Here is a 27,267-nt window from a genome sequence, read left to right on the forward strand (position 1 = left end):
CTCAGTGTTTCCTTAGGTCAGTGGATGTGCTACTGTTATCTGATAGGTGATTTTCAAGAAATTTATCGTATTTGGGATTTTTGGTGCTGCCATTCGTTTTAAAAATTTTATTTAAATCCAAGTTAGTTAACATACAGTGTAATAACGGTTTCAGGAATAGGATTTAGTGATTCATTGCTTGCATATAACATCCAGTGCTCATCCCAACAAGTGCCCTCCTTAATGCCATCATCCATTTAGCCCATCCCCCAATGACCTCCCCTCCAGCAACCCTCAGTTTGTTCTCTGTATTTAAGAGTCTCTTTTAGTTTGCCTCCCTCTCTGTTTGTATCTTATTTGATTTTTCCTTCCCCTCCCCTATGTTCATCTGTTTTGTTGCTTAAATTCTACATATGAGTGAAATCATAAGGTATTTGTCTTTCTCTGACTCACTTATTTCACTTAGCATAATATCCTCTGGTTCCATCCATGTTGTTGCAAATGGCAAGATTTCATTGTTTTTGATTGCTGAGTAATATTCCGTTGTGTATATACACTACCTCTTCTTTATCCATTCACCAATCAGTGGGCATTTGGGCTCTTTCCATACTTTGGCTGTTGTTGATAGTGCTTTTATAAACTTGGGGTGCATGTGCCCCTTCGAATCAGCATTTTTGTATCCTTTGATGGTACAGCTGAGGAGCCGAAGTGGGAACTCCAGGTGGCTACCCCTTCCCTTTCTTTTTTTTTTATGAACAAATGTGTAGAGCATTTTTATTAATGATAGCCAAAAACTGGAAACAAGTCAGATGCTCATTAACAGAAAACAACATACTCTAATATACTTATACAATGGACTATTAGCTTAAAAACAGAACTACTGATAAGTGTAACAACATGGTTGGATCTCAAAACATTATGTTGAAAGGAAGTCAGACACAAAATAATGCATATCATATGACTGCATTTATATGAAGAATGGCATTCTTAGGTAATCTGAGGATGGTATGGTGGAAAGGATTCAAAAGGTGAAGTTACGTAGAATACTTGAAATGGAAGAATCAGGAAACCATCTCAGCAGAACAGAGGTGACTATAATAAAAATGTTTTCCTCTTAACTGTCCCCCCATTCATATATCATAGAATATCACATAGTCATCTGTAAATGTTAACTGTTCTGTATGAGATCCTGTGCCATTGACGTTGAATGAAGTATAAGAGACTTGAAGAGTAGCCATCTCCTGTCAGCGGTTGTGTTTAAGTGAGGCTATCAGGCATGTGCTTGTGGGACCTTGAACCTTAGAGGGAGGTTTTGTTACGTGACGTCTAATGGTCACCTGCCAGTGAAAATGCTATGTGATTCTGCGTTGGGTTTACATTACACTTGTTTCATTAGAATCAAAGACAGTTTGTAAATGCCGAAGCATTGTAAGGAAATGAGAGATGAAGACCGATAAACTGAAAGTGTGGCATCGTTAGATTAAGGGTGTGTCATTCTCACACAGGGTCCCATTTCTAGTCCTGTTAGCCTACAGATATGTGTTAATTGCATGAGTAGTTCAGATTTTCTGTTTCTGACAGTTGAGACTAGTTTGAAATATTTATAATTCTAATGCAATTAGAAATGCATTTAAAGAGCTAATGTTATTTGTAAGAATTTAGAAGCCAATCCCTTCGTGAAATAAATGGACCCTTGGTAAAGTGAATCATAACCTAATTTTGAAAGTGTGGATGTTCTTCTGTTGGCTTTGCTTGAAGTCTGTCAGAACTTTCAGAAGAATTCTGGGTGTGATTGCAGAACTCATCTGTTCTTATTGTATGCCTTAGTTCGGGATCTCTATTAAAATTTTTCTTCTCGCAGCGACTTTCACAGTCTTCAAAGATGAGTCATTTATTTTAAAAAAAAAAAGGTCAGTAATCTAACAGATCTCATTTTCCCCTTCTCATCAAAGTATCCCCTGGCTAACTGCACATCCATGTAGATGAGTGAATTCCTAGTCAGCGGCAGTGTTGCAGGGGAAGTGAGGTGCATTACTGGGCTCAGTAAACATTCAGCCAGTAGTACTGTCACTATCCCTTGGTTATGTGAGGTGATTTTTCAGTCCATTGGAGTCATGGGCTGACGTCATAGAATCAGCGCCTAAAAGCCGGGACAGTACCATGGCACAGTGTAAGTGGCCTCCTGGTGGCGCTAGAAGGACACTTGGTATACATAGAAGGGTCGCATGTTTGGTAGGCAGAAAAGATAGAGGGTGCTCTCATCACCAGACACACTGTGCCCTTTCAAAGTCTGTGTGATTACATTTGCTGTGATGTGGACGGGTTTCTACAATTTGTCTTCAGTCTCAGAAAATGGTTTGGGGCTGGGTGCACACTCTGTTGTTTGTTAATTCCTGAGGTGACACTTTTTAAGTCCCAATGTTTGATGTTCCACAGTCCCAGAAAGAATGATTTTTGACTCTTTGATCCTATAAGAAAAATCCAATTGTTTTCTCTCTTGCAGTTCATGCCGATGGCTTTTGTTCCCTCATCGTTTTAGCAGATACTTCCTTTCTCAAGTGAGAGTCGTGGAGGGGGGATGTCTGTGAAGATACTGTGACAATATAAATAACAAGCTGGTGAAATTACAAATATAGCAGAGTGATTCTTAAGAGCAAAGACTGGTTACGGTTATCAAGCTGGAGGACTGTTTTGCATGGTCCAGGGCTTTTTTTTAATGTCATGTCTGCAGCATTTCTTACTTTTAAAACCGTCCTCTGCTTGCTAAGAAGAGAAAACACAGGCTAAGGGATAAAATGCTCTGGACACGTTTCATTGAGTTCTGTTCCCAAGCCCCCCCACACCCTGGTCCTCCTGGTGGTTTTTGACCTCTCCATTTCTCTAATAATGTTACTTGGAGAATTAAAGACAACCCGAAAAAGCAAAACAATGGCAAGGAAGAAGGGCAGCGACAATAATAATGGACTGAATTCTCTAGACTATTCACAGAATGGCAGCAAAGACAAAGAACTTTTTTCTTCTTTATAAAAGCTGCCCTTCCCTTTTTTTCCCTTTCAGACCTTTTTCTTCCCATTCTTGGCTTCCTTGCAGCTTTCAGCGTCTTATCATGAATGGCGATTTGAACTTCTCCTTTTTATTAATAAATAAGATGATGTTACTGTTGCTAATTTACTGTTTGGAAAGTAGAGGCTTTCACATGGCACTCTTGGAGGTTTAGAGTAATTGAATTTCAAGACTTCTCTTTTTCTTTCTTCACCCATTGAATCTGATTTTTCTCCTAGCCAAAGGGTTTGGCCTATTCTTTAGTGCTGTTTTTTTTTGTTGTTGTTTTGTTTTGTTTTTTGTTTTTTTTAATAAGGATAATTGTTCTACAAATGTAGCTTAAAAAATCATGTTTCTCAGTGAAAAACAACCACCCTGAACTAAAAACCAAACCAAATTATACCAGAACAGACTCACAGAGTCTGACATCAAGGGGGGAGAAGGGAGAAACGCTAATGCTCCCCAAGTAATCAGTTTGGGCCATTTCAGTGCTAAATGACAGGATCAAGAAGAAAAATTTTGAAATTGATTTTTAAGACTGTCTGAAAAAGGAGGCTGAAATGAATATTAAGTGATTTCTTTGGGGCTGTCAGAAATAATAATGGAAGAAGAGACAAGCCCAGACTTGCTGCTGATGGTAGGATCAGGGAATTTAGAGTCAGTGCAAATTGGAGATGAAGTTCTGCACTCCAATCTTTAAGAAATGGTAATGAACAGGAGGGAGAAGCAGCAGCAAAGGAACTTAATATGAGTAGGTACGAGCTGGAAAGGGGAGAGGAAAAGGCACGGCATTATACGTGGGGGTGTTAGGAAAGAGGCACCATGATGGATGTGCTGTGCTCTGGATTCCATGAGGATTCTCTCCCCTTTTCTGGGAGAATGTGCCACACGGGCTGTGCTAGCAGTGGAGATGGATTTGTCTGGACACCTCCATCCTCTCTCCTTCCCCCCTTCCTGCCAGCAGCCATATACATCTATCTATCAGTTGGCTGGTTGGAGTGGGGCTCCGGGCTGGCTGTGGAACAAGCCCATATGGCATGAGGATTGGATTCATGTCTTTGGTCTCATTAGCACCATGTTGGAACCAACAGAGTTAACTGACTAATTAATACAGAGATGCGTTGGGTGTTTTCTGGGATTTGGAATCAGTTTCCCTTAAATTAGCCATGTCAATTACCACAAGTCCATAGATACCAAGAGTTGGAAAAAGATCTGGCAGGATTTAAAAACAGATAGGGAAACATGGAGCATTTCAATGAAAATGAGAACACCCACTTTACTCGGATTGTGCTTTTGCAGGAAATGAATGCACAGCATTGTGAGGGACTAGTAGTGCACCATTCTGATGGACTGCTTTTCCTACAGTCTGTTTTTGGAATTGTATTAAATTCCACCTTCTTTTTCTTGTTCTCTGAATACATGGGCTAGAAAACAATCTTCTTCAACTTTCTGCGTACAGGTGTTGAAATGGATGGCAAGCATTAATTCTCTTATCTTTGGGGAATAGTATCCTGACTTCCTTTTTGGGAGACTTACCTACCTTGCCTTTGTCTTCTGGGATTTTATTTTACATCAAGGGAGTGGCCTTTCCTAAGTCATCAGATGGACAGTTTTGTGATTCAGTCTAAGCCATTTCTCAGCTGGGGATGATTTTGCCTCCAGGGTTGAGGGGGGGGGGGGCATTTGGCAATGTCTGGAGAACTTGTCGTCACAACTAGAGGTAATGCTAGTGGCATCTAGTGTGTAGAGGCCAGAGATGCTGCCAGGTATTCTACAAAGCACAGGACAGTTCCTCTACAACAAAGAATTATTGGTCCAAAATGTCAGTTATGCAGAGGTGAGAAACCTTGATATAAGCCAAGTGGAATTGACCTTTTGAGACTCTCGAAAATCAGCGATGTGGTCTAAGCAACACCCTCATGACGAGGGTATTGACTAGGACTCATTCATTCCAGTAGCAGTTCCCAGTTAAGACTATCCAGTTGTTCTTGTTCGCTAGACTTCAAGCCTTTCTAGCCTTCTACTTTTTTCTGTGCTACATCTCCTCTGGGACATCTACTCTGGGACTCCTATACTCTTTTGATACAGCGTTTCTCTGCTTCAATTAGCCTGAGTCATTTTCCATTGTTTGCAATTAAAGAACTCCGAACTGACGTGGAAGGGCTGACAGTTGTTTAGATACGTGTGTTGTCAAGTGATACCTCTTAACTAGATGGTGCCTTACAAATCCTCCTTATGGTTATTAAATAGCTATGTGGTAGTTGGGGGTCAAGTTAGAGCTAGCAGAAGCTGTGGAACAGAGAACCCCATACATTTGAGGGGTTTTATGCTGACCTATCATTGCAATGGTAAGGAGAATCAGCATGCCAACAAAGAGCTTGAGAACTCACGCCCAAGCAGAGAAAGTTTTCCGAGACAGCAGGGCATCTATGGCAGCAGATCAGTGCAAATACAAAGAGTAGAGACCTAGTATTTTTAAAACAATGACTGCCTTTGACCTCCTTGGGTACCATATGCAGTGTAGAAGCCATGAGCTGCAGATGAATGATTTCTTTTTAGAAAAATCATTCTTCTCATTTCAAGCTTCATTTAAAATAACGAAAGCATAGATGGCCGTACCTTAATCACAGGCATAGGAGTTTTCTTCAAAGATTTTAAAACTCAGAGCTGATGCTGGTATGGTGCTGTATGCCATTAAATAGGAACAAATGTTTTCAATTGAAGGCGATCCAGGGAACAGAGTCTCTTGATTGCAGAGGCTGGGATAGGCCAGTGTGGATAGCTGCCTGGGCCTGTGTAGCTGTTGGTAACCTTCAAGGCTACCCCGTAAAAGATCTGTTTTCTTGGAAGTTCCTCTTTCACTGTGTGCATGGGTTGGAATATGTTAATCTGTTCTTCAGTGAACAAAATTATAAAAATATGTGCGCATACAAATAGAAGACTCATGTTGGAGATCTCATGAGGTTCATTGTACTTCTCAGAGAGAGTTTCTTTTTTTAAGATGCCAGCAAAATGCCATGGTATTTTATTTTTGTCTCCGGTAAATTGCTCTGGAAACTTAAACAAATTAAATGTCCTGTTTTGTGTTTCTGAGACACACGGGGGAAACTCAGTCTCCCCAATCTGCTGCTTCAGTGGGAAGAAAGATGTGTGTGTAATCACCTTTTTGAAACAGTTATGCATATGCTAGGGTAAAGGGAGGGCACACGGGCCACTCAGTATGACTGGAATTGCAAGCAATTGTGTTTATTCTCTAAAGCAGAGGAAAACAAAAGTGAACTGTTTGGAGGGGTGTGTGTGTGCGTGCACGTGCATGTATTATTCTGTAAGATGAGGAATCCTTTCTGTTGCTTTTTATACTTTAAGAATTGATTTCTAATACAGTATATGTTAGTAATATTTAATTAAAATCATTGTTGAAGCCATTTGAAAATAAATTTAAAATAAATCTTAATAAAAGTAATAATGATCATCATTCAAATGGATGACAATAAGACAGAAATTAGCAACTAGAATTTAGAATATCATCTATCCTGCCTTTGGAATTTCAATAAAAACCTAAAAAAAAATAAAAGGGCTCTGTTTTTCTTGAGTTGCCAGTCACTAAAAAGAATTTAACTTTGTTAACTTTGTTTCTCTGAGATACGATCCCCCCTCCCCCGCGTCTCCGAACCATGTGTGGAAGCACATACTGGATTTCTCCAGTATCTAAGGACTGCTTCCTTCAATACCTTCCTGCTAGGAAGAGTGGAACAGTCTGGAAACCTGTGCCCCTGGGCCTGAGTGATAAAATTAGCCAAAGTGGCTAATTTTAGTTCTTCTCCCCTTCAACAGGATCTTCTTGACAATAGGAACTGTCTGGCTTGGTTACTTTTCATGAAAACATCTCAACTCCCCAGCAGCTTGAACTCTCAGTTGAAATATTACATTTAAAGGCCATACAGAACCCAAATGAATGGATGATTGCAGCACCTTTCAAATGTCACTTAAAAAAAATCTATAGAGTGAAGGTTCAGGTCCTTTGGGAGGGAGTAGAAATGAATTGTCATTGTATCCTCCCTTTGCTTAGGTGTTGGCTGTCTTCCCCTTCTTCCTCATTTCTCTGCTCTCTCTGCATTTCCATCCCCCCTCACCTCCTCCCACACACGCCTGAACCCTATGAAATTCTGGTTTGGGTGTATGCCCTGAAGGCTGAACTATGCAAGAAGCGTCATCTGCGGAGGTGTTTCCTTTCAGAATGTCATTGTTTAACTTCAGGGTCCTGTTATTCTTGTGTGAATGAAATGTCAGAAATGAATTTCACCGTGTAATTTCCCTGGAATTGACAGGACTTTGCCATCTGTCATTGGATCGTGGTTTTACCTTTGGTTTCCTGCCCTGTGTAGGGTTCTGACCCATCCCTTTGAGTCCCAGTAATTTTACCTCTCAATACATAGCCTTTGATGGAGGTCTCTGCTGCCAGGTGTGACTTTTGTAACTTCAAGGTATGGAGTCGTTTCTCCCACAGGCTTTGCTTGTTATTATTTTTAAAACCTCAAGTGTCATAAATCCTGTCAGTTGAACATGTTGATTGGCGATTAATCCCGGGTGTATTATCTATTTTTGTTCTCAGTCTTTGCTGATGAGGAGGGTCCACATTCCCCAAAAGTCTCAGCTTTGCTTTTTGAAATGTAAGACTGAGTTCTGTGAGCTCAAAGAGGTGGTTTGGGGGGAAGAATTAGGTAGGAAGAGGGAGAAAAATGTAATGGCTTTCATAAAGAACCCAAGTTTAATTGGAAGGAAGGAAAACTGAAGTTTTCTTTCCCGACGAAGTGAAGATTTTGAAAAATCCTACTGCTCTGAAGTCAGAAGCTGGGTTTTATAAAGTACAAGCAGATGGTTTTTGAACTGAACGTTAAAGCTCTGCTGTCAGAGTTGACAAGTTCCTGAATTCAATTTTCAAACTAAAACTTAGAAAACTGAGGGTCTCCTCACTAGCTTATCAAAAGCAATGCGGGGGCAGGCTCTCCCTGCTGCCTCGGGCAGTCCAGGTGGAGAGAGGAGGGTGCATTCCATCAAATGATTTGTGCTCCCTCTTGTGGACTTGCACTTGTGAGGTGCTGTGAGAAGAAGGGCCCCTGCAGCTCAGGCTTGCTGAGATTGGATGACCATGACAGGCAGCCCTCCCCTTGTCTCCAAGAATCGACAGAGTTTTACCATTTTTAGAGAAGCGTCAGGCACCAATGATCCTTGCTCAGGACTCACTGGTCTTCATGGTTGGCAGAAAAAGGATTGAGAAGTGCAGATATTAGCACACTAGTGGTAGTTTTACAAGAACAGTGTTTACCCATATAGAATTCCAGGCATAGCTACCATCAGCCTCATCTTTCTTTTGGGATAAGAATTAGCAAGCTGTGGCTCCTGATCTTCCTTATGCATGAAGACAATAACTGGTTGTTCAAAAACAAAACAAAACAAAACAAAACAAAAAACCCACCAAAAAACCTTGCAACTAAGATCTGTTGCAGGAGAGGTGGCTGGAGGGAGACAGCAGCAGTAGTAATGGGGGCAGCTATAATCTAGTGTGATGTTAATACTATAGTAATACTATATTAAGCAAGCATTAAATATTTACGGTGTGCCATATATTGCCTGAAAGCCCATTTTAATTTCATAGCAACCCACGAAGTAGGTAATATCACCACTGTGCAAATGGGGAGAGGGAGCCTTGGATTATTCAGGTTTTTCACGTACTAAGCAGAAGAGCTGGGATGTAGACCCACCTCTAACTCGTAACCTTGTCCTCTCAACATTATATTGTAAAACCACCTCCAAGGTGATGACAATGATGAGCTCAGTGGTAGAATTTCTTCCTACAGATTTTTTCAAAAGTAAATAAATATCATGACCTTTTGAATACTTCTCTGGTTGTGTGATTCTATTAAGTCTTGAAATTTCACAGCCTTTTATTTTGTGTTCTTTTGGTCTTTGAGAATTCAGATTTATTAGTTGCTATATTTTGTTTTTATTCCTGTAACTGTTATAAAACCTTATTAAATTGAAATCTCATTACCTGGAACTCTCAATTAACCAGATTTTTTTTTGTACTCCACTTTTAGAAAGAAGAAAACAACAGAAAAACAAGCTCATATCAGATTTTATTTTAAATGTTAAATATTTCCTATGGTTCTGTGCCTTTTAGATGTTATGCCTAACATCTAAGTATGCCTAGTAAGATGTTGGAATGTAAGTATATCTCTTTATGGTTTCAAAATGTTTAATCAACAACCAAGGCTGTAAAAATGTTAAGGGTTTTGTACTTGTAAGGGTAAACTAATGGCAGCAACAAAGGGTCCCTGCATCTTAAATTCAGTTACCTGGACTCTTTCTTTCTTGTGGCTCTGATATTCCTCTACAATCTCACCGTTTTTTAACTGAATCTAAGGATCCTGATTGTCAAGCAAAGGAAGGCAGCTAAACTGGAAGATTCTCTGGGAAGATTGGGGGGCGGGGTGTGTCAGGATTAGAAGTGGTACACAGTCCATCTGTCCACATTCCAACGGCTGAGACTTAGTCATATGACCCCACCCAACTGCAAGGGAGGCTGGGAAATGTAGTCCAGCTCTGTGCCCAGGAATAAAAGGGAAAAGGGTTTGGTATCTACCTAGCACGGTCCTTGTCACAGTAGTGACATAAAATCTTGAGATTTCATGGCCCTTCTGATACTGTGAAACATCTAAGAAACATCTGATTATCATCTAGATTTGAGGTTTCACAAACCTGAGTCATTAAAGAATATCTCTGGAACTTCATTTAGACCCACACAGAATCAGAGTGAGAGTGGGGTGTGGGGGTGGAAGCAGGCCAGGAATCTACATTTTTCAGAAGCTCTCCAGGTGATTTGGATATAGCCAGTCTGGTGCCAGTTTGGAGTTTGGAAATGACTAATCTCAATAATGCACTGAACAAGCAGGAATATGTATTAATTCATTGTAGGAAGATTTTTAGCAAAAAGGACTAAAAAAGGAGTGATGTTTAATTACTTAGTAATGTAAGTGAACTCAAGCTTCCTATTTATACCAACCATTCTAATTAGTCAGACTTCAGACATATTCAGTGGTCAGTTGTTTTGAAATTCCATAGAGTGCTGCATAAATCCCAGTGAAAAGCCTCCTGTATGAGGAGAGCCATCCTGGGTATTGGGGAAACTTGCCACTTGTGTTTTATTATAATTATAAATAAAAAAATTTTTCCATGTCTCATTTCAACCTGTTTCACCCTCCTAGCAAACACCATTATAGATTCCTGGTTACCTAAACTGTACCACTAGATGTGAAGGCAGTCGTGGTAGTAAAACTGTTTTTCTAAAGCAAGCAGTCATTGGGTTTTAAATGTAAAATTGCGTGTTTTCTGTTTTCATTTTTAAGTATATGAAGTTGCCAGTTTGTCTGTTTGTTTTTAACACACAGATTCCTGATACGAAATTTTCTGCTTCATGTAGATCTTTACTAGTGTGTGGCTTTTGAAGGATAAAGGTAACCTCTCGTAACCAATAAATGTTGCAGTGGTGAAATTGGTCTCGTCAGTTTTGCAGGGCTATTCCGTGGTTACTACCCCAAGTGACAGTGGGAGTGCCCAGGGTGATATTTCAGGTTTACTCGTTTGTATTGCCATCAGGTTGGATTTATGAAAGATAGAGGAAATTTATCCCCCTTCTGTGTTATTCCAAAGCCATAATTTTCTAGTCTCTTGGTTGCTTGTGAACATTTCTGATAAAACACATACCACTCTGAATCTTTGTAACATGGATTTGTTTAAGATCTTCAATTATGTATTGCTGTGATCCAAGCAGAGGATGAGAAGCCTCAGGCTGCTGCACTCCCATACTGAGGGTAGCCTTGCAAACCATGCTGTACAGAGCTCTAATCATATTATCTTTACGATTATTCTATCTAGCCTACCTAATAACTCCCACCTTCCTTAGCCTTGCATTCAAGCACCTCATAATCTGAAGTCTAGTTAAAATTGCTGGAGAGCTTTCCAGCCACTTAGCCTACAGGATCCTTACCCGAAATCTCTACACTAGCCCATTAGTCATCATCCTACAGAACACCTTGAGTTTCCTGCCCCTTTATCTTTGCACCTCGTTATTTCCAAACTCTGTCTCTTCCCAAATGAAATTCAATCCATTTTTTAAAATTCAGTTTGAAATTCCACAGAATCTGAAACCTTTCCTGTGCAAGTTAACTATGGCAACTGTTGCCTGCATATACCGTGAACCATGATGCATTTAGTGTGGGATGTATGTTAGATTTTTTACTGGAGTGTAAGCCCCTGGAGATCAAAGATCCTGCTTTCTTCATCTCTTGTTCTTTTTAGTGCTTTAACCACAGTGAGAATTTGGTAACTAACCTTCATAGTAAGTAGCGTCAGTTGAGGATTATAAATGCACAGTGAAAACCCAACCTGAGACCATTGATTTAGAGCATAGTTTCCCAAAGTGGAATAGTAATATAAGTTACTTTGGGAAAAAGTATTTGGTTACATTTATATAGATTACTTTATTGCATGGCTTTTTAGAGCCTTTAATATGCTTATAGAATGTAATATGTTAACATAAATATCGAAGAGAGAATATAGTAGGCATCGCATTTCATGTTCTTTTGACCACAGAGTTCTTTTTGTGTGTGTGTGAAGCATATATTGATGAATCAGGGTTTTTAGTAACTCACTTTGGGAAATACTGACTTGAAGTGATATTCTGCATTTTCATAAAACCCTTTGTTATCAAAAGTATTTTCACCGTTAAAGTCATCCTCATTTTCTCTAATGACTGCTCGTAAGAAAACAAAATGTAGTTTGTACTCCTAGACATAATTACTTTGGGTGTTGTGTGTATGTGTGTTTATAACTGCCAAAATTCATCAAATATGCCACTTGCTTTAGCTAAGAGGTATAGATAGTTCAGGAAAAATCTTGGTGATTTAAATGAAACCTGTAATAAGACAGGCAGCTGAGGTCTGTCTCTGGTCCAACGTCTCTAAAGAGATATGCAAAGGCCTTTGCCTTAGTAGTAATTTTCCTGAAGGTCACTCACTAGACTGTTTATGTAAATCTCCGTTAATTGAAGCTTCATTTAATGATTTGCTGAATGTAACGTCAACAATTAGTTTTTTTCTCCTCTCCTCCTCCTCCTCCTCTTCCTTCTTCTTGCCATTATTGTTTATCTGTTCCACACCTTCTTTCCCTGGACACAGATTAAAAAAAAAAAATCAGGTCATCACTGTGTGTAGATTTCTCTCCTTTAAATAAGGTCTGTTATCATCAGCGATCATTTGTCAAGGCCGTGATCTCGTGTACAATGGGTGAGACCAGATTGCAGCGCAAGATGTACCAAAGGATCTTTTAAGTTGAAATTAAACCTATGATTTTTATGAACTTTGGAGCGCCTAATTAAGCGATTAGTAACAAGCAGGAGTTTCCAAATGTCAAGTATATAATTATGAAACAAACAAGAGCTGGTTTTTCCAATAAACTTCTGTGCTGTGCCCCATTACCTCTTGATGGGCCCCAAACAAAGTCTTCCGGTGAAGGGCACAAAATATGGATGGATTTCCAGTACTGATACTTAGAAATCTCATCCTCTGGCGCATAAGTACATAGGGTAAGAATAAGTTTGAACCTGGTAAATTGGTGGATGAGCGTTAATTTCATCTTTCAAATCACATGTTATAAACAAATTCCATTTCATTTCATTTTTGTCTTTATTTTCCTCCGTTCAGCCTCTGTTGCTGTTAAACTCCATAACCAACATTTCCCTCTCATTTTAAAATTCAAAATAGTTAATTTTTAGCTTATGCATGAATTAAATTTGGTGGGAGGTGGGAAGAAGGGAGCTGTGAAGATGTCAGACACATTAATATTTAATTGAGTGTAGAATCTCTGATGTTAGGGTTAGAGAAGTGAGTAGTAGCCTTTCAGACTATGAAATACAAAGTTATTCATTTTTTAAGTCCCCCCCTCACTACTTACCCTCAGTGTTTCTGTACAGATAGTCAGTGTTTGACAAATTCTGACAGGTTTTAGCCAATCAAATATTAGGATCTGTTACATGCTAGGGAGAGTGGCAGACACAAAGAAAACAGAAGTTCTGATCTCTGCTTCTGAGAAGCTTAAAAGATTATTTAGGAAGCAACATATATACAAAGTAGAAAAAATTAGCGTTTTTATGATTAAAATTTTTTGTCATTTGCTATGCAAGTAATACATAAATCCATCCTTTTACTTAAAAATATAATGCACATACCATTTATTTTTCTCTCAAGTAGGTACACATAGAGGTAAGTGGATAGGTAGGTAGAAAGATAGATGTAGTTCTTTTCTCCCCTAGTATGCCCTTGTCCTTACGGTCCAGTGTGGCTGCTGGAGTTCCAGAGTCCCACCTGAATTCTAGGCAGTGGGACTGAGGATATGGAAGAGGAAGGTGTGCCTTTTCTTGATCGAATAAAATTCAGTCCTGTGGCCATGATTAGTTGCAAAGGAGGCTGGGATATGTGTGTGTTTTGTTTTGTTTTTATCTTTTTTAAGTTAGGCGGCAGTAGGCCCAGCTAAGGATTAGAGTTTTTTTAATAAAGAAGAATGGAAGGGATCTTAGGAGGCACTGGCAGTCTTTGCCACAAATTGTTACCATTGTTTCACTATTGCAGACAATGCAAAAATGAACATTCCTGAATGTGAATGATCATGTTGATTCATGCTAGTAAGTGGTCTGTGTCAAGTGGGTCACAGGGATAGAAAATACTTGAGGAGGGGTTTGGAGAAGGGCAAGATCATGGTGAGCTGGGGTGGCTGGACAGGCCGGTGCCACGGAGGTAGATCTGACCTTGGTCGTGATGGGTGGGTAGACTGCAGATGGGAGGACATGGAGTGTATCCAGGCCAGGTGAATAGCATGTACCAATTCAGTCACTCGATAGCTATTTATTGAGCATTTACTCTGTGCCAGACACTAGTCATACAGAGAGGGGGCCAACATAGTCCTTGCCCTTATTGGAACTCACAGACAAATAATTCATGCCTCTGGGTGCCTTGGGGGTAGGCAGTGAGGGGACCTAGGGCTGGATAAGAAGACGAGGGCCAACTCGGAGAGAACTTGGAAGCCTGTTTAAAGAGATTAAACCTACTTTGTAGTTAGTGGAGAGCCACTAAAAGCTTTTTGATCAGAGGAATGATCTGATCCAGGTGGTGTTTGAGGAGAGAGAACCTGACATACAGGTGATTGGAGGAGGCTAAGGAGGGCTTGAAGCAAAGCGGTTGCCAGGAAGCTGTTATGGAGCTTCCCTCTGTGGTGGTGAAAGCCTGAGTCAGGTTGCTGACCAGGGCTGTGCAGCATGGTGGTTCAGGGCATGCTTTGCAAAGAGAAATGGTCCTGGCTTTGGACCATTTCTGACCTCTGTGGCCTCGCTGTGGGTTGGGTCTGGTCCCTATCTCAGTCAGCACAGCCTCTTATAACAAAATGCCATAGGCTGGGTGTCTTAGACAACAGAAATCTGTTTTCTCACAGTTGTAGAGCCTGGGAAGTGCAAGATCAAGGTGCTGGCTAATTTGGTTTCTGGTGAGGAGTCTCTTCTTGGCTTGTTATATCCTCACATGGTGGAGAGAGTGAGAGAGAGCGAGAGAATGAGCATGAGCTGTGGTGTCTCTTCCTCTTCTTATTAGGGCACCAACCCTGTTGGATTAAGGCCCCATTCTACGACCTCATTTCGTCTTTATCACTCCTCAGGGAACCTATTTCCATGTAGTCACACTGGAGGTCAGGGCTTCAACATAGGGCTTTGTGGGAAGGTGAACAGTCAGTGCCTAGCAGTCACCTTACAAGTTCTGAACCACAAGTTTCTCATCTGCAGAATGGGGAAAATTCCATCAGCCTCTTCCTAAACTTGTCGTGAGGATTAAGTGAGGTTTATCAAGTGTTCAAGTGTTCAGCATGATATCTGGCACATGGGAAGTATTAAAGACTGGAAACTAGAAGGGACAGGTGGGTCAGGCCTTTCAGTATCTCAGTGGAAAAATTTTATGACTTGGGGAGTGGGTACAGAAGACAAGGGAGAGTGAGGGCACAGGGATGATGCTGAGGATCTAAGCCAGGGTGATGGGGAGAATGATGTCAATTGACAGAAATAACAGAGTCTGGGAAGAAGCCAGTTTTGGGGGAGAGATTGATGAATTTGATTTTAGGTGCATTGCATTCGGTGAGATGGCTGGGTATGCAAGTGGAAATTTCCAGCAGACAGTTGGGTTTATTTACAAGAGGATATATGGCTACTAACGACAGCTCCTGGGGGATACAAAATCGGTAGAGGCTGAAATTCAAGAGGAAAGAAACAGAGAATTCAAATGAACCTGCACAGACCCAATAAACTGGAGGCCCTAGCTTATGCTGCAGGAATTTAGTTTTATAAAGTTCAAACTTCAAGCTGGGGGCTGGATTCTCTGGGTCATTTCTTCAGTTCTCCACTTTACTTTGCATGTTATAGACCCAAGGAGATAGTTGAGGGTCCAAAGCCTAACAAACCTGCCAGAAGAAGTTTACATCTTGAGCATTCCAGTTAAGGAGTTCAAGTGAAGAGAGAAGTGGCTTTCTCAGTATCAGGACAAAGTAGCTGGGAAATTTCTGAGCCAGGATATTGTCTCTAAACACTGCTGAGTCTTGGGCAGTCTGAAAAGCCCTTAGCACTTAAGGATCCAATTAAAAGGGAATTATTTTCCCATTCCACAGCTAAGGAAATGGATCAACAAAGAGGCTGAATGACTGTTTAAAAACCTGACAGATGTAACACGGCAGACAAGGGAATGGGATTTAGAAGGCTCCCCCTTTCTGAGATGCTAAGTTATTTTCTTTAGCGTGATATGTCAGTTCTTCCAGAAATGAGTCAACCTTTGATAGACTCATGCCAGTAAATAAAAAATAGTCCGCCTTTATCCAGTTACAGGCAATGGAAAAAGCAAGTACTTAGAATTTATCACACTTACTATTAGCTTTTCGCTTTCTGTCTTTTGTGCTTTACCCCCACAATCCCTCATGTTCCTCTAAATAAAAGCAAATTACTCTTTTCCTCACTTGTGTTTGGGCCTGCTTACTCTATTCTTCTGAAGTAATTCTTGCTAACAGGTGTCTTAATCACCTGATCATTCTGACTTTATCTTAAGTCCCTCTCTGGATTTTTCTGCTGTTTGACATTACTTCATCAAAATCTGTTATGTTGGCTTCTATGAAACCTCACTCTTCTGGTTATCATGACACCTCATGGAGTATGCCTTTTTGGTTTTCTTCATGGCATCCTCTACTGCTTACCAGTTAAATTCTGGCATTTTTTTTCTTCCTAAGTAAACTATTTTTCTCACTCCGCATCCTTTCCTGCTTGGTTGATCTAATCCACTTTCATTATATCAATTATCATCAATATATCAATGAGTCCTGAATTTTATCTCTGGCCCAGATTCTTCTCCTAAGCTTCAGACTTACATTTCGACTAGACAGCTTTATTCAGACATCTCCTGATTTGTCAAGATAAGATATGTGAGTCTTTTCTCCTCCAATTCTTTCTCGTCTCTAGCACCCTCCCATCTATGAAATTGGAAATCTGGGAACCAATGATAATCCCTTTTGCCATAAGCTCTTTCAGTACCTACATGGTAGTTAATCATTTACTAATTAGTGTCAACATCATATTTCTCAAGACTGGAATTTGGGGGATATAAATATAGCATGACTTATAAGAAGGGGAAAGAGACAAAAATTTGGATCTAAGTAAGAATGCCCAGTAGATAGATGGTATTTTTGTTGCACTATGATCACGCACGTGTTCCATCTTCAAGGTAGACTTGTTTACCCCAAAATGTTCCAAATGTTTTGATGAGATTCACCATTTATTTATTTATGTATTTATTTATTTATTTATTTGGTGAAGAAGAAATAGCAAAAATGGCAATTAAAAAACCGTTGAATTTTGTATGAGAAAGTATGTGCCTTTCTCCCATTTCCAGATAAACATATAGAAATCCGGAGTAAAAGGTCTTACCCTGGGTTGTAGAGCTAGCTTCCAGTAGACTTGCAGGTCTTTTCATTTTTCTCTTTTGTACTCTTCCTCTCTTACTACAAGGCTTCCCTTAGTAAAGTATGGTGTCTTTCACCGAGTAATGACTCAGGAAACACAGATTAGATTCTCACAGGTAGCATTCTCTAGAAGGTTTACAGCTGAATTTCACTCCATCCCTTACTCTGTTCATGCTGATTATCAAGGTGGGGTTTGGACATGACCACATCTGGCCTAACAGCACACATCATTGCCTATATCTTCTTTGTGCTAAATTGTCGGTGGTTAGTCCAGCACTGTATTCCTAATGAGCCTGGAACACCCAAAGTGCTTAACACAGGACTCTAGCAGTTAGTGTCAATCAATTAGTTTGTTACAGAATTGAAACCCAGTTTTCATCCCCTCAGAAGTCCTTTTAGTCCCCATTTCTTTTGTCTATAGATTATTATTGACCAGGCAGTCCACCATTTTAATAGCACCTGCCTTTCTTGTGCTGCATTTGTAATCACCTGTGAAATGATGTGCTGGAGAGTTACTTCCTACCTGTCATGATTTTTCTTGTTAACCCAACTCTGTGCTCAGGCCTGTTCTGGGTTCTGGATTTCTTCTTTGTGAGAGTTTATCAGACCAAAGTATTTTTCACTTATGGTTGGAACAATTCAGGCACAAAGAAGGGAAAGATAGAGGTGTAAGACAGAAAAGCCAGTAGTGGAATCTGAGCCCCTGGACTTCAAAATCAATACCAACATGATGTAGCTTCCTAACACTTACCACATGGTATTTCTTAAAATACTCCTCAGCTTTAATATACAGTTCTTTCTTTCTTCATGTTAAGTTTTTTGGAAATATAAGAAAGATGATATTTCTAAATTGATAGAGTCTCTGAGACTCAAAAACAGTGTGCCAGATGGCGGGAGCAGCAGGAAACAAATCCCGGCAGGAGTGGAGAGGTAATTGTGAAGGAATCGAGAAAAGGTAGGAGGAAATATAAAATGATAATGAGGGAATAGAGAGAGACTAGGTTATTGTAATAAGTTTAAAAAGAAATTCCTGTTGGATTTCATGACATTTAGTTAATTGACCATAGGTATTCATCATATTCTTTCTTTACTTCCAATGCCGACCAAAGCATCTTGAATGATGTGAACAATATGGCTCCTTTTTTGGAGAAGCTTAAAATCTTACCAGAGAGATAAGTACTAATGAAGGGATGAGAGAAAAAAAAGTGAGTTGTCCCCCCATCAACTTACATGTCTGGAATAAGTATCTCACCCTTCTGACCTGAGGTCTGAGATGGCACCACTTCTGGTCTCATACTTGGACACCAATGGCAGAGCTCTCTCATCTTCATTTTCATCTTCTTGGTGATTAGTCATCCAGGATCATATTTCCTTCATCTCTTTCCCCTCAGCCCCTTGCACTATTCCAGGCACATAAAGGACACTCAGTCATTGCATTAAATTGTTACTTCTCTCTGTGCTTTTGACTCTTGTAGCTCTGCATTCTAGTTCAACCATTTGGCAAACTCAAATTCACTCCTTCCTGATCTCACACTTGGATTATTCTATTTTTCAGATCAGTCTTTCTAAAATGCCACTTTTCTCAAATTGTCTCCTTGCTCAGGGATTTATTGGTGTTTTCTATTACTCATAGCATCAACTCTATATTTTTCTGCTAAAGCTCTTAAGACCTCCCCATTATCTCCATCTATCTCATCTATCCATCTGTATCCATCATTATCCTCAAAACAAGCCTGGGGCTTCATTAAGGTCAGTCTTCTTCTCAGTTCCTCTCTCTAGTTATGTTAACCTCTGAGCACGTGGGCCTGCTACTCTGCTTGCTATGAGTAGCCTTTAATTTGCTCTTCTATAGTTTACTTTTCAAGTCCCATATCATTCAACAAGACTTCTCTCATTCTTTTAATCACTTAATCAGCACACATTAATGGACTGTCTACTATGGAAATAAAAATCAAGAAGATGTGACTTCTGCCCTTAAAAAGCTCACTCCAAACCTTGTGCTCAGCACAGTATTTTGTAGTTTTTATGAACTTAACAACAGTGGTGGCCCCTCCACTGCAAGACTTTGAGCAGACTACCTACTCTTCTCTGCCTCAAGTTGCTTATCTATAAAATGGGAATAACAGCAGTTCCCTACATATAAAAGTACTTAGAACAGTAGCTGACTATTGTGAATACTCATTACTTTAGCAATCATTATTATAAGTCCCTGGCTTCTATAACACAATACACAGTAAAAATGTACAGTCTCACATAGTCTTATAATATCTTCACATATTTAGTGCTTTTCTTAATTGGGCTGGAGGCTTTGGGTGGATCAGGTCCTGTCCTTGTTCTGGTGGAGTCATCACAGTGCCAAGTGCAGAGCTCAGAGGTTGTTCTTAGAAGATTCTTGTTAAAGCGTGAACTCACATGAAGCCTTTCATATCTCTTGCCATGGCCAATGTAAAAGAACCCAGGGGAATAGATTGGATTGGTCTTCTTAAGAGGTAGGGCAAAGAGTGCAAGGAGGAGAGTGAGTGGTTATGGAGAAGAGAAAACTATGGGATTTTATGGGTCTCCAAGTTCTTATAAAAAGTCTGTTAGATAAGAAAGAAATTTTGAAGTTGGGGCATGAAGATGAAGAAGGAAATTTATTGGATTCCTACTGGGCACCATGTCCTGGGCTCACTACTTTTCACAGGCACCACCCCAGTTACTCCTCAAGTGGCCCTGGATGGCAGAGATTGTCCTCTCTAGTTTCTGTATGGAGAACCTGAGATTCAGAGTGGGTGTTTTCCTTGCAGAGGTGACACACGGAATAACTGACAGGGTCTTCTGCTATAGTGTAGTATGTGTGGTATTTTTACTGTGACAATTTCTGAGAAAGTCTGGCAAAAGTTGTGCCATTAAATGAGTTTAATGGGGCACGTATAGGGTGGATAATGCATTAGCAATCACCACTCCATTTGTTAGTGCTTCTGATTGGTTCACATTCTGTTCCTTTAGGCCTGAGCCTCGTGGAATCTCAACAGTGGGTAAGTAAATGGGCCTGGCTTTTGTGCACATGAAGAGGAGAGTGATACCCCATTCTGGGCATCCTTATACCGTCACAAGTGTGTAAGGGATAATTTGAGAGACATCAGGAGACACTCTTCTCCTTTCCCTGACAAGCACATCATGCTGAGTCATCTGGAATTTCAGCATGGCTATATCTTTGGATAAAGATATTAGAAACCCTTTTAAACAATAGTCTTGTATCTTAGGAAGGGGGGGCACATGGAATAGCCATCAGTATCCTGGCTTAGTGAGTGAACCTGTCATACAGAGCCTGGATGGAATGGCCCTGTAGGCCAAGAAGGACATAATTTCTTATTGCCAAGAGAAAAGTGGGAAAACATGGGCACCAGAATGGGGATCCTGGTCAGTCAGGGAAAGTAGGAGGCTGCCACATGGAGAGGTGGGGATACAAATGAGAATGGACAGGTAGGAATGATCAACTTTAAATACTTTGTGTTCTTTAATTTAGCACAGACTCTGACCATTGAAGGGGTAACAGGTACTATCAAGTGGGCTTTTTTGTTTGTTGGTTATAGGTTGCTGGACATTGCCTGACTATTGCTGTTGGAGGATTCTTTTCCTTAGTGCCATTTTCTTTTTCATGAAAGCTTCACCGTTCTGCATTTGCAAGAGGGTAAGAGCATCTTCTTTAATCTGGAACAGCCTGCTGCGTGTGTTCTCTGGAGATGAGCCTCATTAACTGTCACAGTAAAGGGATTCTGAATGCCTCACCTGTAGGTCAGAAGGTCCTCCTGGGCCCAAGAGCTGTTTATGGAGGGAAGGGAAAGTGAGAACAGTGGGTACACAATAATATTCCCTTAACGATACCTTGTTCCTTCTCCCTTCTCCCCCAGAAATTCACCCTCTATCATGATTTGGGAATAAGGCAGTAATTAAACAAACTTGGCAACCATTAAGCTAAATCAAACCAGGCAACTTTGATTTCCAATCTCTTAAAACCTGTGTTGGAGCAGAGGGCGATGAGAACATAAAAGCAATCCTTTGGAACCTACCAGCTGCAAGTCTGTTTACATGGGGCCTGATAGCATGTACTGTTGTCAGCCTTGTGTCAACTCCCAATTATTCTTATGACATAGACACAGACTATGGGGCTGGAGTACAGGGAATAAACGGAATGTGTTATGTCCTACATAACCTTATGGCCAGTTATTTGAGAATCTGACCTTGTAAGATTTGGAGCTGAGCAAAACTGTAAATTATTATGTAAAAATTCTTTGCACTGGAGTTAAGCAGCATGTAAATCTTGCCCATCCCTTTTTCTAGAAGTGGAGGCAGAATGAGCATAATACTGCCCTTTTCAAATCTTGGCCATTGATTAAAATGTGCATTTTAAATGTAGCTCTAAGGGTTTTTTCTACGAAACTATGCCATGTAGGCTCCAGAGAGGATGGAAGTAGTCCTGTTGAGCTGGGTGAAGATCCGAGGTCGGAGCACACACTTATTCCAGAAATCTAAGAAGGTTAAAAATGGGCGGCCAGAGACTACTGTCAAAGGCTGAGTCAGTCTTCATTGTGAAAAATACATTTTAGCATATATGTACTTACTCTGTGTTTTGTTTGTATCCGTATGTAATTCATGGGGATGGGAGGGTCTTTGTTTTTATACATTGCATTAATAATCTTATTGTCTCATGAGAATGAAATGAGGCCCCATTCAGTTTGGAAATTCTTGAAGAGAAATTTCTTGAGAAAGCTAAGTCATCTTTGGAGCAGAACTTAGAAGGCAACAGGCATGGGGCAAAAGCATAGGTCATCCTTACCAAGAAAGGATCAGAAAGAAAGGAAAACCTTTGGGTCACTGAGTGTTTTACATTTCTAAGTCATAGGATCATTGTATCATTGTCAGCATAAGAGGCAGTTTAAAAAAAAAATCTCTTAAATTTTGTTCTGTTTCCTTTATGCAGTGCTAAGGAGTTCTCCTTCTGTTTATTATTACTAGAAGTTCTTTGGAGGTCTATATGTAATACTTTACCAAGTATTAGGTAAATATTAGGTGGACTCAGGTGGTTTTTTGGTGTGTGTGTGTGTGTGTGTGTGTGTGTGTGTGTGTGTGTGTGTGTATGTGTGTGTAAATGTTGTGACTGGATTGGCCCATGTGGTTCTTATTATGATGGCAGGCTACATTCAGCAAAACCATGAAGAAACTTTGAGGAACAAGATTTGCTACTCACAGGTGCTGGAGGGTACCAGGCATGTCCAAGTGCCACACAGTGAGGTCTTGGGCAGTGGGGGACCCTGGGGGCTTTGCCTTTATTATAGTTCCAGGGAGGGCTCTAGGGAGGTTTACTGTGGGTTCACTCTTTGTCAGCTAACTTAAAGTATGAGAGAGGAATTAGGGCATGGGAAGGGATAAGTGGGGTCACTCAAGTGGTCAGTTATGGAGGTTACTCAGGGCTTTCTGAAAGAGGGAGCTTCCCTGGGGAGGGGAGCCCCATTCCTCATCTGGTTGTTTTGCTAGTAGCTGTGTCATACAGCTGGCAGTGCATTTATTCAAGATGATGTCTTTTGAAATGGATGCCTCGGCAATCAAAAGCTTAATGTCAGGCACTTACACTGCAATCAAAAAGTTTAATGTCAGGTACTTACACTGCAGAAGAGCACTGGAAATGGTAAATATGTTGGTAAAATAGGATATATCTAAAGGAATACATTCCTTGTCTCATTCTTTTAATCTCTTTAAAACTATAAGATTGTTTAAGTCAATAGTTACAATACTATATTGTTTGGCTTATTACATGTACAGATAAAATAGATCTACTAGCACAAAGCATGGGAGAAGAAACGAAACTACACTGAAACAAATTTGATCTATTTTACCAGAATCCTGCCAATATTAACCTGAAGTAGATTGTGACAAGTGGAGATGCATATACAACCTGGAGCAACTACTAAGAAAATAACTTAAAAAAATGACTAAAAAGTCAACAGAAGAATTGTAATGCTGTCCTAACAGGTAGTTAACACAGAAGAAGGCATTAAATGAAGAAAACAGGAACAAAGATGAGCCATATTGAAAATAAGGAAATCCAAGCAAATTAACAGTTACACGGAAACTATAAAATGTATAGCAAAGAAATCCATCACATCAAATGGAAAAAATGAATCCACCCATAACAATAGTTTCATTAAGTGTGAATGGAGGAACACTCAAATCAAAAGTCAAACATTGTTAGATTTGGTAAAATAGCAAAACTCAACTATACACTGTTTTCCAGAAACATAGTTTAGATTCAGAGACAAATAGGTTAAAAGTAGAGGCATAGAAAAAGATATATCATGCACACAGTAACCATGAGAGCTGGAGGGGGCCATGTTTACATGAAAAGCTACCCAGATTATTCTTGATGTGCAGGTACAAATTAGAACCCTTCACTTTACCCACCACCGGGCTGCAGAACATTAGGGAAGGCTTCTAGGAGGAGGCAATCCTTGAGAGATGAAATTCATGTCAGTGAGGTAGAGAGGATGATGGGTTAAAGGTCATTTTATTAGAAGGGAAGGATGCAGTATGGGTCAGCACTGGGTGTTCAGGGAGCTCCAGTTAGGAATTGTTGCAGGGTTAAGAATGGTGAGGGGGTAAGGGTTCAAGTGCAGGCCAGGGGCCTTGACGATGAATGGCCTTCTATGTCACGTACATGACACAGAAATTCTTTTATGTTGGCATGTTAGGCTTTGAGCGCCATCACTGTGACACGTGAAGAGTTGAGAGGAAAGAAGACCTGTAATCATATAATAACAGGGAGAAGGGCAGTCAGCCGATTGCTGTAGACCCAGAGGCCCCTCTTGGTTTTTGTACGTGTGTTAATTTGCTGGTTTGTGGTGAAGATATAAGTGGGTTAATTTAGTTTACCATGCTTCATAACAACAGTGGCATACTTGAAGCTAATTTCTTTCTATAAAATAATTTGTGTATTTGCACAGAGAAATTAGTCAATTTCATCGATGTCTATTTCAAATTTAAGATCTCAATAAACTGAAAGAGGCCCTCTTTGCAACTCTTGGGGTGTGAAAACTTCCATAGGTTGGGTCTTTACAATACTTCTTTCACAGCGCCTTGCCTGTAATAGTGATTACTGAACGTCTGTGTTTAAAATGTAGGTAACAGGGTCCCCTATCTAGGATCAGTATCTCTGAGATGGGGTTCAGGAACATGCATGTTAACAAACTCCCAGGATAACTTGGATAGAGAAGGTTTTTGGACCCTATTTTGAGAAGTACATAGTTTCAGGACCTTCATCCTTGACCTTTTTTCTGTGTATGATGTGGTAGTCTTTTTACATATGGAGGAAACTCTTTATAAAAGTGACTCTGCTCTGAAATTCAGTGACCTAACATTGTTGGAAGGAAAGACATGAAAAACTAATTTAAATGTCAGCAGATCAACAAATCTTCAGTGTACTTAAACATTGGAAATGTTATCAAACAGAAATGAATGTTATACAACAAAATACAGATCAGTTACTTGAGGAGCTGCCAAAACTATTTTCAGAGGTAAGAGTTGGATGATGCTGTTCAATGCCAAATTCAGTTTCATCAGCTTGTGGGGAAATCTGTATCTCACCAGCTTCCATGGTATTGTAGAAAGAACAGGGCCTTTGGAATTCAACCTAAATTTGAATCTCAGGTCTGTGTGTGTGTGTGTGTGTGTGTGTGTGTGTGTGTGTGTGTATGTATGTGTGTGAGTGTGTTCCCTTACACAAGGATCTCAGTTGGCCATTTTGAGTTTTGTGTTTTGTGTATTTATATACAGTAGATGGATAAGAGTACAACCACACAGTGGTATAGAGGGGATTAAATAAGAAGATGCATATAAAGTTCCAGGTATGAGCAGGTACTTGAGAAATGTTGGTTTGCATTTATACATATGCATAAATACTCACATGGAAAACTAAACTTGAGTTGATAATGAAAAGGACACCTTCTGATGGTCCAGAGACAAAATATGTATGTCTAATAGATAACAGCATAGTCCTGGCAGTGTAGAGATATGATTCAGGATGCTGACACCTTTACCTGTTGGTCAGGGGGATTCTGCTTCACTAATCAAACAGGAAGACAGTACTGAGGCCCTCCTGGCCTGTTTTGGGGGTCAGTAAGCAACATGCCTGTCTTATCTTGGGTTTTCTTCAGTCCTGTGACCTAATCCAGCTTACTCCTTCACCCATAACCACCCCTCTAATACAGGCCTGTATTTTCCCTGCCCACCTCCTCCCCAAACTTCTGCCCCTCAAGACCTTGGCAGATTTTAAGAAAGATTTTGCTAATTACCATGTTCAAGTGCACAGGAGAATTGACAAAAGGTAATGAATCATGAGGCTGACATTTTAATATGGGAATAGTAGACATTCTAATAAGTGTTCTCTGAGTAATACAATTTTTATCCCATCTTATTTCTGAAAAGATTCAAGCAGCATAAGAAAATGCAATAAACTGAAAATGTGATTATTTAGGTGTTCACTCTGAGAATAGTGTTTAGATTGCATTTACACTTTTTGGGGGAAAAGAGTTGTAATGATGTTTAGAGTAGAAGGTTCTATGCCTCTTAATAAATTCAGACTTGAACGCAAAACTGAACATTTTCTTTGCTGAACAAAGCAAACAAACTTGGCCATAACTCTCAGGCAGCTCTAGGGGAACATGAAGAAGAGGAAAGGTGATTCCTAAGACCAAATAGAGTAAGGGGGGTGCCAGTCATTCATTTACTAATGAATTTTTTGTTTGGTATGGACATAGAATATGAATTTATTCCTGATTTATATGTATTGCAAATTTAAAATTTTGATGTCTTTTCATTGTAAAGAAAAAATCAGTTATGTATATAGCCCTTTTATTAGCAACAGGCTGGGCACTATTTGCTAGCTTGTAAGTCTCAAATTTCAATTCTAAAGTGTAATCCAATTGATTTCTACATAAAAGATCACAAAAGAAAACAGGTTTATAGACCATCTTTCCTCCCTTTAATTTATTACCTGATTCTGAGAAATGGAGACAACTTTAGGGAAACAGTTTTAGAAAGAGTCCTCATTGGAATAAAGACTATAACCAGTTAAGCCATACTGGACACACAATTAATACTTTTGGAAAAAATTAGCTTAGAAGTTCTACCTAGTTTGTGTATGTCTTTATTATATAATTATTACATAATTAATATGAGTCAGGGGAGAGTAGGAATGTATGTGTATAAATCTGTTTTGAGTCAGTGCAAATTTCTGTGATAAGTTATGATTTCTTTTAATGAGTATCTTTCAAGTGTGATTTTAGTGGAAATGACATTTATGAGGAAATTATCGTGAAACTAATTTAAAGCTATAAGACTCTGTACATAGGTATGTTGTTTGAATCTCCAGCCTGAAATAGTAAGGTGACGTTGGCAAGAATATCTTTTTGGTTTTAATAGAAAACTCATAGAACAAAATTAAAGCTTGAACAGATCTTGTAGCCTTTAGTTACTTGTGTGTGTGTGTGTGTGTGTGTGTGTGTGTGTGTGTGTGTGTGTGTTTTTAAGCAACTCTGTTGACTTAAGTCAGAAGACCTTTTCACATCCAGACAGCATAGCAACAGTCCTGTCAGAAAAGAACCAGGTAGATTGGGAAAAAATATGATGGAGAAAGAAAATAGAACCACTGCAGTGTGCCCTTATCCATGGTTTCACTTTCCACTTTTAGTTACCCGCAGGCACCCCGGTCTGGAAGCGGATGATCCTCCTTGTGACGGAAAGTCCCTAATAGCCTAACGCTACGTCACAGTGCCTATGTCATTCACCTCACTTCATCTCATCCTGTAGGCATTTTCCTGTCTCAGGTCATCACAAGGAAGAGGGAAGTAGAGGACAATGAGGTATTTTGTATGTATGAGAGAGAAACCACATCCACGTAACTTTTATTATCGTATATTATGATAATTATTCTATTTTATTATTAGTGATTGTTGTTAATCTCTCACTGTGCCTAATTTGTAAATTAAACTTTATCATAGGTATGTATTGGGGTGCCTGGGTGGCTCAGTAGGTTGAGCGTCTGACTCGGCTCAGGTCATGATCTCACAGGCTCGTGAGTTTGAGCTCCGCATTGGGCTCTGTACTGACAGCTCGGAG

At 39.9% G+C, this 27,267-nt stretch overlaps 1 long non-coding RNA gene across 1 annotated transcript in view; it reads left to right on the plus strand.

Moving 5' to 3' along the window:
• The window catches only part of LOC128316471 (uncharacterized), a 102,927-nt gene that overhangs the window by 3,398 nt on the left and 72,262 nt on the right, over positions 1 to 27,267 (plus strand). The gene's annotated exons all lie outside the window — the stretch shown is intronic.

This window comes from Acinonyx jubatus, chromosome B4, assembly GCF_027475565.1.
Source record: "Acinonyx jubatus isolate Ajub_Pintada_27869175 chromosome B4, VMU_Ajub_asm_v1.0, whole genome shotgun sequence".
NCBI lineage: Eukaryota > Metazoa > Chordata > Mammalia > Carnivora > Felidae > Acinonyx > Acinonyx jubatus.